The sequence below is a fragment of the Sminthopsis crassicaudata genome, chromosome 4 (assembly GCF_048593235.1).
Source record: "Sminthopsis crassicaudata isolate SCR6 chromosome 4, ASM4859323v1, whole genome shotgun sequence".
NCBI classification, from domain to species: domain Eukaryota; kingdom Metazoa; phylum Chordata; class Mammalia; order Dasyuromorphia; family Dasyuridae; genus Sminthopsis; species Sminthopsis crassicaudata.
Window position 1 is genome coordinate 3855792 of NC_133620.1, and position 13650 is coordinate 3869441.

The 13650-nt window shown below is 31.1% G+C and overlaps 1 protein-coding gene across 2 annotated transcripts in view; it reads right to left on the bottom strand.

Moving 5' to 3' along the window:
• The window catches only part of LRRIQ3 (leucine rich repeats and IQ motif containing 3), a 202109-nt gene that overhangs the window by 40606 nt on the left and 147853 nt on the right, over positions 1-13650 (bottom strand). For both annotated transcript variants that reach the window (XR_012481823.1, XR_012481822.1), the window contains exon 8: positions 12829-12983. The gene's annotated coding sequence lies outside the window, so the exon portion shown is untranslated. The remainder of the gene's footprint in view (positions 1-12828; positions 12984-13650) is intronic.

Sequence of the window (13650 nt, forward strand, 5' to 3'; positions counted from 1 at the left end):
ATTAATAAAATTGAAAGTAAAAAAACTATTGAATTAATTAATAAAACTAAGAGTTGGTTTTATGAAAAAACCAACAAAATAGACAAACCCTTAGTAAACCTGATTAAAAAAAGGAAAGAGAAAAAGCAAATTGATAGTCTTGAAAATGAAAAGGGTGAACTCACCACTAATGAAGAGGAAATTAGAACAATAGTTAGGAGCTACTTTGCTCAACTTTATGCCGATAAATTCGATAACTTAAAAGAAATGGAAGAATACCTTCAAAAATATAGCTTGCCCAGATTAACAGAGGAAGAAGTAAGTAGTTTAAATAGTCCCATCTCAGAAAAAGAAATAGACCAAGCTATTAACCAACTTCCTAAGAAAAAATCCCCAGGACCAGATGGATTTACAGGTGAATTCTACCAAACATTTAAAGAACAACTAACTCCAATGCTATGTAAACTATTTGAAAAAATAGGGATTGAAGGAGTCCTACCAAATTCCTTCTATGACACAGACATGGTACTGATACCTAAACCAGATAGATCGAAAACTGAGAAAGAAAACTATAGACCAATTTCCTTAATGAATATTGATGCTAAAATCTTAAATAAGATATTAGCAAATAGACTTCAGAAAATCATCCCCAGGATAATACACTATGACCAAGTGGGCTTTATACCAGGAATGCAGGGCTGGTTTAATATTAGGAAAACTATTAGTATAATTGACCATATTAATAATCAAATTAATAAAAACCATATGATCATCTCAATAGATGCAGAAAAGGCATTTGATAAAATCCAACATCCATTCCTACTAAAAACGCTTGAGAGTATAGGAATAAATGGACTATTCCTTAAAATAATAAGGAGCATATATTTAAAACCTTCAGTAAACATCATATGTAATGGTGATAAACTAGAACCTTTCCCTGTAAGATCAGGAGTGAAACAAGGTTGCCCACTATCACCATTACTATTCAATATAGTACTAGAAACTCTAGCCTTGGCAATAAGAGCCGAGAAAGAGATCCAAGGAATTAGAGTAGGAAATGAAGAAATCAAATTGTCACTTTTCGCAGATGACATGATGGTATACTTAGAGAACCCCAAAGACTCTGCTAAAAAGCTATTAGAAATAATTCAGAATTTTAGCAAAGTCGCAGGATACAAAATAAATCCACATAAATCCTCAGCATTTTTATACATTAATAACACAATCCAACAGCAAGAGATACAAAGAGAAATTCCATTCAAAATAACAGTCGATAGTATCAAATATTTGGGAATATATCTACCAAAGGAGAGTCAGGAATTATATGAGCAAAATTATAAAACACTTGCCACAAAAATAAAGTCAGATTTAAATAATTGGAAAGACATTCAATGTTCTTGGATAGGCCGAGCGAATATAATAAAGATGACAATACTCCCCAAACTAATCTATTTATTTAGTGCTATACCAATCAGACTCCCAAGAAACTATTTTAATGACCTAGAAAAAATAACAACAAAATTCATATGGAAGAATAAAAGGTCGAGAATTGCAAGGGAACTAATGAAAAAAAAGTCAGAGGAAGGTGGTCTAAGTGTACCTGATTTAAAGCTATATTATAAAGCAACAGTCACCAAAACCATTTGGTATTGGCTAAGAAATAGACTAGTTGATCAGTGGCATAGGTTAGGTTCACAGGACAAGATAGTGAATAAAAATAGCAATCTAATCTTTGACAAACCCAAAGATCCCCAATTTTGGGATAAGAATTCATTATTTGACAAAAACTGCTGGGAAAACTGGAAATTAGTATGGCAGAAACTAGGCATGGACCCACATTTAACACCACATACTAAGATTAGATCAAAATGGGTCCAAGATTTAGGCATAAAGAACGAAATCATAAATAAATTGGAGGAACAGGGGATGGTTTACCTCTCAGACTTGTGGAGGAGGAAGGAGTTTGTGTCCAAGGGAGAACTAGAGACCATTATTGATCACAAAATAGAACATTTTGATTACACCAAATTAAAAAGTTTCTGCACAAACAAAACTAATGCAAACAAGATTAGAAGGGAAGTAACAAATTGGGAAAAAATTTTTACAGTTAAAGGTTCTGATAAAGGCCTCATCTCCAAAATATACAGAGAATTGACTTTAATTTATAAGAAATCAAGCCATTCTCCAATTGATAAATGGTCAAAGGATATGAACAGACAATTTTCAGATGATGAAATTAAAACTATTTCCACTCATATGAAAGAGTGTTCCAAATCACTATTGATCAGAGAAATGCAAATTAAGACAACTCTGAGGTATCATTACACACCTGTCAGATTGGCTAAGATGACAGGAACAAATAACGATGAATGTTGGAGGGGCTGTGGGAAAACTGGGACACTGATGCATTGTTGGTGGAGTTGTGAAAGAATCCAACCATTCTGGAGAGCAATCTGGAATTATGCCCAAAAAGTTATCAAAATGTGCATACCCTTTGACCCAGCCATACTACTACTGGGCTTATACCCCAAGGAACTACTAGAGAAGGGAAAGGGTCCTGTATGTGCCAAAATGTTTGTGGCAGCCCTTTTCATAGTGGCTAGAAGCTGGAAGATGAATGGATGTCCATCAATTGGAGAATGGTTGGGTAAACTATGGTATATGAATGTTATGGAATATTATTGTTCTATAAGAAATGACCAACAGGAGAAATACAGAGAGGCTTGGAGAGACTTACATCAACTGATGCTGAGCGAAACGAGCAGAACCAGAAGATCATTATACACTTCAACAATGATACTGTACGAGGATGTATGCTGATGGAAGTGGATTTCTTCAACATAGAGAAGAGCTAATCCAATTCCAATTGATTAATGATGGACAGAACCAACTACATCCAGAAAAGGAACACTGGGAAATGAATGTAAACTGTTATTTTTACCTTCTGAATCCAATTCTTCCTGTGCAACAAAAAATTCGGTTCTACACACATATATTGTATCTAAATTATACTGTAATATATTTAACATATATAAGACTGCTTGCCATCTGGGGGAGGGGGTTGGGGGAGGAAGGGAAAAAATCTGAATAGAAGTAAGTGTAAGGGATAATGTTGTAAAAAATTACCCATGCATATGTACTATCAAAAAATGTTATAATTATAAAATAAAATAAAAAATTTAAAAAAAAAAAAAAAAAAAAAAAAAGAAAAAAGTTAGAAAGGAAGCTAAAGGTACTAAAAATACTATGAACAATGAAGCAATATCAAAACTAAATATATATGCACCATACAGAGTAGCATCTAAATTCATTTTTTAATTTTTTTAAATGATAAGTATTTATTTATAAAATACATGCAAAGATAATTCCCAACATTCACCCTTGCCAAACCCTGTGCACCAAAATTTTTCTCATTCCCTTCTTCCCACCCTCTCTGCAAGAAATCCAATATATTTTACATATGTACCTTATGTATATGGTATATTATTGTTGTAAATTATACCTTATGTATATGTATATATGCATATATACATATACATTATGTATATGTATATTTCTACATTTATCATGCTGCACAAGAAAAAATCAGATCAAAAAGAAAAAAAAATAAGAAAGAAAACAAAAAACAACAGCATAAGGTGAAAATATGGTGTGATCCACACTAAGTTCCAATAGTCCTCTCTCTCTGGGTGCAAGAGCATAAAAAGGCAAACATGAAAAAATCAAGTAAAATCAATTAAATTAAATTTTTATCTTACTGTATGGGAATATCATTGCACCTCCAAATTATAACTCCAAAGAAATGTATCATTAGTGTAGTTAGAAGGAATATACCTAAGCAAATGACATGGCTGTGGATTTATCTTAATGGGTAGATTTCAAATAAAATTTTAATTAAGGAATGAGAAAGAGGGATATACCAGGAAAAGAGAAATGTCACAAGAAGAATGGGTAAAATTATCTCACATGAAAAATGACTAAAACAAGACATTTTAAAATGTAGGAAAAAATGAGAGAGTGGACCACAACACTTGAATTGTATTCTCTTTGGAAGTGGGTCAAAAAACAAATAACATATAAATTCACTTGGGCATACACTAAAGCAAAGTAAGAGGGGGAAAGGATGAGAAAAAGAGGCTGGTTAATAAAAGGAAAAGCAGATTAAAGAAATAGGTGGTCAGAGATAGAATAAACTTTTTAGCAGTTAACAGCAAGACAATAATTGGAAAAATAAAATGATGAGAAATACACAGTCAATAATCATAACTTAGAATGTGAATGAGATGAATTCACTCATAAAATGTTAATGGATAGCATGAAGAATTAAAAAGCAGAATCCAACAATACATTGTTCATATGAAATACACTTGAAGCAGAAACATACATCCAATGTAAAGATAAAGGAATGGAGTAGAATTTATTATTCTTCAGCTGAAGTTAAAAAGGAAAAAAAAAATGATTATGATCTTAAACAAAGTGAAAGCAAAAAATAAACAGATATAAGCAGGGAAACTATATTTTACTAATTGGTGCCATAGACAATGAAGCAATTTTATTTGTTAAAATATTAAGCATGTATGCACTAAATGGCATAGCAAATTCTTAAAGTAAAATTCGAATGTTACAAGAAAAAAAAAAAAAAAAAAGAAAGAAAGAAAAGAAAGAACACTAAACCAGAGAGGACCGCAGCATTTCCTTTTCCTATCTATATAAATCTAACCATAAAAATAAATAAGAAAGAAAGTAGGGAGGAAAATAGAATTTTAGAAGTTAACTATGATAGATCTCAGGAGAAAAATGAATGAGAAAAGAAATGAGTATACTGCTTTCTCAGCTGTATATGCCACTTTCATTAAAAATTGACCATAAATTAGAGCATAAAAGCATCACAGCCAAATATAGAAAAGCAGCAATATAATAAGGCAATAAAAATTGTATTCAAGAAAAAGCTGTGGAAACAGGTTGAAAATTAGTTTAAAACTAAAGAATCCTAAACAATGAATAGATAAAAAACAAATCATAAAAATAATTTCACTAAAATTGATGACATCAATAATATAGAAAAATTTGAAGGATATTGTCAACACAGTATTTAAGGAAAATTTGTACCTCTAAATTTATATATTTAGAGGTAAAAATAAATCAATAAAATAAAGAAAGAACAGATTAATAAATTGGGTATGCAACAAAAAAACACCTAGGAAAATTCCTAAAAATCCTCATTGAAATACAAAATTGGAAATCTTGAACAAAGGAGAAATTAATAAAATTGAAACTAAATCATGAAATTAATAAAGAGACCTAGAAGTTGGTTTTATGAAAAAATACAACAAAAGAGATAAAATCATTGGCTAATTTGATTTTTTAAAGAGGGAGAAGAAAAGGAAATTACCAATATCAAAAATTAAAAGGAGTAATTCATCATCAATGAAAACCAAATTAAAAGCAGTTATTAGGAGCTATTTTTAAATTATATGCCAATAAATTTTATAATCTAATTGAAACTAAAAAATATAAGCTCCTCAGATTAACAGAAGTGGGAACAGAATTCATAAAGAGACCTATCTTAGAAAAAGAAATTGCACAAGCCATAAATAAATTCCCTAAGAAAAAATCCCCAGGACCAGATGGATTCGCAAGTGATTTCTACCAAACATTTAAAGAAAATTTTATTCTAATACTATATAAGCTTGTTGTAAAAATAGAAAAAGAAGGATTTCTGCCAAATTCCTTTTATGATACAAATATGGTATGATACCTAAATGAGAAAGAATAGAAACTGGGGAAAATATCAATTTCCCTGATGAATACTGGTGAAAAATAAAGAAACAACCAAATAATAAATATATGATATATTAGCAAGGAGATTACAGCAATTGTCACAGAATCATATACTCTGAGCAGGTGGAATTTATACTAATAATGAAGGTGGGTTCAATATTGGAGCAACTATAACATAATTGACCATATTAATAACAAAACCAACAAAATTCATATAATTATCTCAATAGATGTAAGAGAAAGGCAAAAGGCAAAATACAACACTCATTATTATTAAAAACAATAGAAAGCATAGGAATAAACTCCATTTTCCTTAAAATAATAAGCAATATCTACCTGAAACCATCAACAAGATTATCTGTATTGATAGACAGACTTGGAGATATTGAGTATTTCCAATATGAACACAGGTGAAACAAAGATACTTTTTATCATCACTATTACTCAATATTTTACAAGAAATGTTAGCTATAACAATAACAAATAGAATTAGAAAAGATAAAGAGGAGACAAAATTATTACTCTTTGGAAATGATGTTATGGTATATTAACTATCACATCAGAAAATTTAACCAGTTCCATTTAAATTTTCTCAGGAAGATTCTCCATATTATCTGGCAAAATGAGGTACCAGACATTAGAGGAACTCTCTCAAGCTTAAATGCCATGCATTGAAACTCTTCTGCAAACAGTACAATTCCAATGGGCAAACTACATAGGTCAAATAAACATTTACCTAAAAGACTACTTTACAAAGTAAAGCTTGCAGAAAGCAAGCACTAACAAGGAGATTAGGAAAAGGGATACAAGGACACTCTCAAGGTCTCTGTGAGGAATTTTGTTGCTAATTGTAAGACATGAATTGGATACTCCCACAAGACTACTTAGCATGTTATGACTGCATCAAAGAAGGCATTGTGCTCTATGATCAAAGCAGAATCACAGTAACACAGAAAAAAATCATTAAATTTGCAAAAATTAGAAACATCTCTATCACAAGTGTTCAAAGGGCCTTCTGAGTTTATAGGGAATTGATCAGCCACAGTTAAACTTGGACCCCAACATCATAACATTATTGGTTCATTTTGAGTATAAAGGATGAACAACTAAAAAGTTAAAGAATTCTAGAGAATAAACTTAAAAATACTAACTGCAATAATTAGAAAATTCAGCAAAGTTGCAGATCAAAAAATAAATCTATACATTTCATCAGCATTTCTTTATATTACCAACAAAGTAATATATAAAAATAATTCCTAATTGGATAAAAGTATGACAAAAATTAGGCATCAATGAACACCTTAAACCCAATACCAGAACAAGGTTGAAATCATGCAAAATGGATGGTTTTGATTACAGTAAATTAAAAAGGGTTTGTACAAACAAAATCAATGCAGCCAAGATTAGAAAGGAAGTAGATAACTAGGGGAAATATTATATCCAAGGCTTCTGTTACAGACCTCAATTCTAAAATATATAGATAATTGATTCAAATTTATAAGAATATGATATTCTCCATAGATAAATGGTCAAAGAATTTGAACAGAAATTTTCAAATGAAGAAATTAAAGCCATTTCCAGTCATATGAATAAATGCACTAAATCATTACAGATTAGAAAAATGCAAATTAAGACAACTCTGAGGTAAAAGTTCACACTTCTCAAATTGGCTAAGATTACAGAAAACATAATAAGTGTTGAAGGAGATGTGGAAAAACCTAGACACCAATACATTGCTGGTAGAGTTGTGAACTAATCCAAATATTCTGGAAACCAATTAGGAACTATGGCCAAAGGGCTATCAAACTCTGCATACCCTTTGATCCAGCAGTGTGTCTTCTTGGTCTGTATACCAAAGGGATCAAAAAAGAGAAAAGGAACTACATGTGCAAAATTATTTGTAATAGCTCTTTTGATAGTGGCAAGAAACTGCAAATTGAGTGGAAGTCCATCATTTGGGGAATGAATAAGTTATGTTATGTGTATATTATGGCATATTATTAGTCTAGAAAGAACAATAAGCAGGATGATTTCAGAAAAACCTGAATAAACTTATATAAATTGATGCTAAGTGAAGTGAGCAGAACCAGAAGACCGTTGGACCCAGCAACAAAAAGATGTGATGATCAATTATGATGGACTTGACTCTTTTCAACAATGAAGGGATTAAGACAAATTCCAATAGACTTGTGATGGATAGTACCATCTGCATCCAAAGAGAGAATGTGGGGACTGAATGTGATAACAATATAGTATTTTCACCATTTTTGTTGTTTGCTTTTTTCCTCTCCTTTTTTTTCCTTTTTGATCTAATTTTTCTTGTGCAGCATGATAAAGGTGGAAATATATTTAGAAGAATTACACATATTTAACTTATATTGCATTACTTGCTGCCTACCAAAAGGGGTGGGGGAATGGAAGAAAGTAAAAATGTGGAGGATAAGATTTTGCAAGGGTAAATATTTTAAATTATTTTTGCATGTATTTTGAAAATAAAAAGGTATTATTTAAAATGGTTCCTTTTAAAATAACTGTAGACAATATAAAAACACTTGGTTGCCTACCAGCTTATAAAAACAACCCAGAAGCCATATGAACACAATAAAAGTTTTTCACATAAATAAAACAAATATAAACAAATAGAGAAATATTAATTTTATCATCCATGAACCTGAGTTTCAATCCAGCCTCAAATACTCACTACCTATGTAACTTAGGAATTATTTAATTTGTTAATATGCAATGTGAAAACAGCTACAATAATTTAATTCTTTCTGTTCAATTTCCTCAGCTGTAAAATAATCTGAATATGAAAATATAAGGAAAACCTTTGCCAAGAAAATCCCAAATGATATAAAAAATTGGACATTACCAAAATAATTCACTAACAATGCAGATCTATCCAATAATAAAATGACCATTCTACCCAAGTTAATTTATTCAGTGTCATACTACTTTAATTATCAGAAAATATTATCTTAAATTAGAATAAATTGTAACAAAATAAATCTGGAAGAATAAAATATTAAAAAATATCAAGGGAATCAATGAAAAAGAAAAGTGAAGAAAATTAGCTAAGCAGCACCCAAAACTCAAATTCTATTACAAAGGGTAATAATCAAAACAACTCTTTCCTAGGTAAAAAATAAGAGTGGTGAATCAGTAAAGTAGATTAGATACTAAAGGTAGATAGATAAATAGATAAAGTGATCAAAGTAATGTAATGTTTCAAAAATCAAAAAATCCAAAATTTGGGAATAAAAAAATTCACCATGTGAAAAACTGGTGAGCAGGATGATTCTGGGAAGTTAGCTCAATAAGAGAAAGAATTACCAGGATTCTCCAAATTTCCTTACAAATAATATAAAACAACACCTCACAAGTGAACTAACTTTAAGTGGCAGAAATAATTTAAAATGGAGAAAAGCAATTGTTCACCTAATATGGAGGATAATTGGAAATTCTTGACCTTCCAAAATGGATATTAAACTTGAAGTGAACATATCTGGACAGGTATCAGCAAAGAGCCTTGTTGTAGGCCTCAGCTTCAGGAACTTTCACCTCATAGACAATGTAGTGGTCATCCAATTGATCAAGGGAAGACTGAAGGGGCTTCTTTCTCTGGGTGCTGGATACCATAACCAGGTGTGTTGACCTGTCATGGTCCTGAGCTATATCTGAGTGAGAAAAAATGAGCACATGTAAAGCCCACTTGAAGAGGGTGGGGAACCTGTTGGCTGTGGACACTCCTAAGAGAGTGGAGGACAGAAGTATGAACTGAAGCTTGCAGATGAAGAGGGATCAGGGGAAGAAGAGTGTTTGCTATCACAATGTTAATAGATACTTTGTATAATGGGCCAGAACTCTGTAATTGAAACAAGGATTCTTACAAGGTGTTAATTCAGTGGAATTGATAAGACAATGGTTATCTAGTTTAGCATGTTAATTAATACTTCTCTACTTCAGTATGATTGATTTAATCTTACAACAAATAATGGTTATAATGATTGGTTTATACTCAGCATACTGCATATAAACTGGGACAAACTCAGCCAGAGACAGACTTGGAGGTGGCTCAGGGACAAACTCAGAAGGAGACTAGAACACACTGGGAGAACATAGTGGTGAAGGCTGAGACAGTTTTCAAGACAGAGACTGTCATGGTGTCCTCCTGCTTCCCCCACAGAAACGAAGACACATTCCGGAGGACCTCCAGAAAGCTGGCCAAAGCCCCAGGGAAGGATACAAGACTGTGAAGGAGATAATAAAGAATTTTGACTTTATCCTTGGCAATTCTCATGGTGATTACTCTGCTGACATGAAGGAGAACTCCAGAAAACCAACCAGAACAGTACACGTTGTGGCTCAGGGGTAGTAAAGAACTAAAGTCAGGTCCTTGGAGTATACTTAGAAAACAACAAAACAAAAAACATGAACCCTGAGATATTATCCCTCGCACCTTGGGATTAGAACCCAACTTTGACACAAAATTCACAATAAATATGCTTATGAAAAATTTAAACTAAGCAAAAAGAATGAAAGAGGTGACTATATCACTAATAAAGTTAATATCAAAGAAAGAAATTGTTAAAGTATATACTTCCCTATTTCTTAAAAGAAAAATGACCACAAGCCAAAAAAGTAAAAATGGTTGTAAAAAGATTGTTTTAAAGGACTAAAAATCAGTAAGTAAGATTAAGGAAAAAATTAAGAAAAATAAGAGTAATGCAAGAACATTGTAAAAATAACTTAATTAGGGGAAAAAAAGAGAAAAGAAAAACTTACAGAAGAAAATAACTTCTTAATATTACAATTGGACAAGGGGAAACCAATAACTTCATAACACATGAATAAATAATAAAACAAAATAAAAAGAAGGAAAAAAGAAAAGAATATGAAACAGCTCATTAGGAAAAACAATTGACTTAGAAAAGAGATTAGAGACAATATAAGAATTGTTAGAATATTTGAAATTTATGATAAAACAAAAAGGAGTCTAAACATTGTACTTCAAGATTTTATTAAAGCAAATTGCTCTGAAATATTAAGAGTGAGAGAGTAAAATAGAAATAGAAAAAATATATCAATAACCACCCTAAATTCCAACATGAAAACTCACAAGAACACCAAAGGTAAGTTTTAAAGTTTTCAGGATGCTCTAAGAAAAACCTGAAAAGACTAACATGAATACTGATACAAAGTGAAATGTACTGCATACAAAGTAACAGCAATATTGCATGATGATCAGCTATGAATCACTTGGCTATTCTCAGCAATACAATGAATTAAGATACCTCCAAAGAATTTAGGTTAAAGAAAACACTATCCAGCTCCAGAAACAGAATTGATGGTGTCTGAATACAGGATAAAGCATATTTTTTTTTTATCTTATTGTCGTGGAGGTGTGTTTTCGGTCTGTTTTAATACTTCCTAGCTGTATGACCCTGGAAAGTCATTTAATCCCAATTGCCTCAGCAAAAAAAAAAATAAATAAATAAAGAGGTGAATATATCACTAATAAAGTTAATATCAAAGAAAGAAATTGTTAAAGTTATTTTATCCAATTATATGCCAACAATTCAAAAAAATAAACTACTTATATTAACAGAAGAAAAAATTTAATCTCTTAACAAATCTATTTTATAGGGGGAAAAGAAATTATAGAGACCCTAAGTGAGCTTCCTAATAAGTAATAAAAAAAACATCAATAAGATGAATTTGTGAAAAAGTTGTATCAAACATTAAAAATCAATGAATTTCAATATTAAATCAATACTTGCAATAATAGGCAAAGGATTGCTACTAAATTCATTTAATGAAACAAATGTGATGTTGATACCTCAACCAGGAAGAACAAAAACAGAAAAAGGAAATTTTGGACCAATTACATTAGTGAATATGCATGGTAAAATTCTAAATAAAATACTTGCCAGGAGACTAAACCAATACATCACAAAGATAGCACTTGGTGATCAAGTGGGATTTTCCCCAGGAATATAGGAAGGGGGTAACAGAAAGATAATATATCAAAACAATCATATGATTACACAAATAGATGCATAAAAGCTTTTGATGAAATAAAATATGATAGAAATAGCAAATATTGGAAGGATATGGAAAACTTGGGACACTACTACTTTGCTGGAGGCCTTAATTATCTAATCATTCTAGAGAACAATTTGAAACTAAATCCAAAGGGCAAACGGTAAACTTTTTGATTTAGCAAGAGCACTACTAGGTCTCTACCCCAAGAAGACCAAAAAAGAAAAAGAAAAAGGACCTACATGCACAAAATATTTATACTAGTGGCCTTTTTGGAAGTAAGGAATTGGAAATTGAGCTAAAACCCTTAAATTAGGGGGAAAGTTGGGGCAGATAATTGTTACAGAACACTTTTGCCATAAGAAAACACAAGCAGTATCAGTAAAGCCTGGTTAATCTTATATGAACTGATACAAAGTGAAATGAGCAGAACCAAGAAAGCATTGTGTATGGGAACAGACAATTTTGTCACAATCAACTGTGAATGGCTTGGCTATTTTCAGCAATATAATTATACAAAACAATTCTGAAGAACTTATAATCAAAAATAGTATCCATCTAAATAGATATAACTGATGATGTCTGAATGCAGATTGAAGCATACTATTTTTTTTAAACTTTCTTTACCATGCTTGGATATATTGGGTTTTGTTTTGGGGACACTTATTTTTTTTGTTTGTTTGTTTTGTTTTTGTGTTTCCTTTTTCAATACAGCAAATAGGAAAATGTTTTGCCTGATGGCACATATATAATCTATATCAAATTGCTTATCTTCTTAAGGAAAGGGGGGGGGAAGAGAAGGGAAAAAGACAATATGGAACTTAAACTTTAAAGAAAATAAATGTTAATTTTTAATGTAATTGAGAACAAAATAAAATAAAAATTTAATGTTAGTAAGATAAAAAAAAAATAGATCCATTCTGTCATAGTAGATTTTCTCTTGCTTCAGAGAGTGCTCCCAGTGCCCTTTGACATGAAATAGAAATCACTTCAAAAATGATAATGGGTTAGAAAGGGAAGAATTACTTGTGAAATCCAAAGGGAGTGTTGGATGAACATGATGATTTTTCAGGGCAGCCACATTTTCCTTAGCTTCTTGAATTCTATTAGAAGCTTTCTGAGTACCAACGGTATGAATAATTAATGTTTCGTCTACATGCCTTTTATGTATCTTTTTCACCCTAAAGGAAAAATAAACAATAATATTTTAAAAATTAAAATATAAGAAATTATAAATAATAAAATGATTTTTGATAATAATATTACTAATACCTGACAATTGTATATTATTTTGCAGAATCATTTAAAAATGTTATCCCATTTAATCCTTGAAACAATCCTTTAATTATATTATCTTTGATTTACATATGAGGAAACTAATGGCCATGGTCACTCCATATTGATAACATTTCTTATTATTAACAAAATACCTGGTACAGAATAGGTACGTACTAAATGCATCTTCTCCCCAAGTGTGTCTGTACCCAAGGGTTCCTTCCTTGAAGCTGAGAATTCTATTCCTTATTTCATGCTGATCAAATGGGAGCTCACTTCTCTAAAAGTTATTTGTTTAGGAAAATTCACTTTCTACATTTAACTGCAAAATTCTGAAAATTTCAGAGTCTTAAAAATCATAATATTTTATTTGAATGTAATGCCTAAAGGTTTTCGATGCAGGAACTGTTTTATTATCCTGATTTGATAGATAACAAAATGCATGCTTACAGAATGTGAGTGATTTGTCTAAGCCTTGGTTAGATCTTCTCAATTCCAGATCCCATACTCTTCCACTGAATGATATGATCTTATCATTGTATCATATTTCTTAATAATAAAAGCATCAGTCAG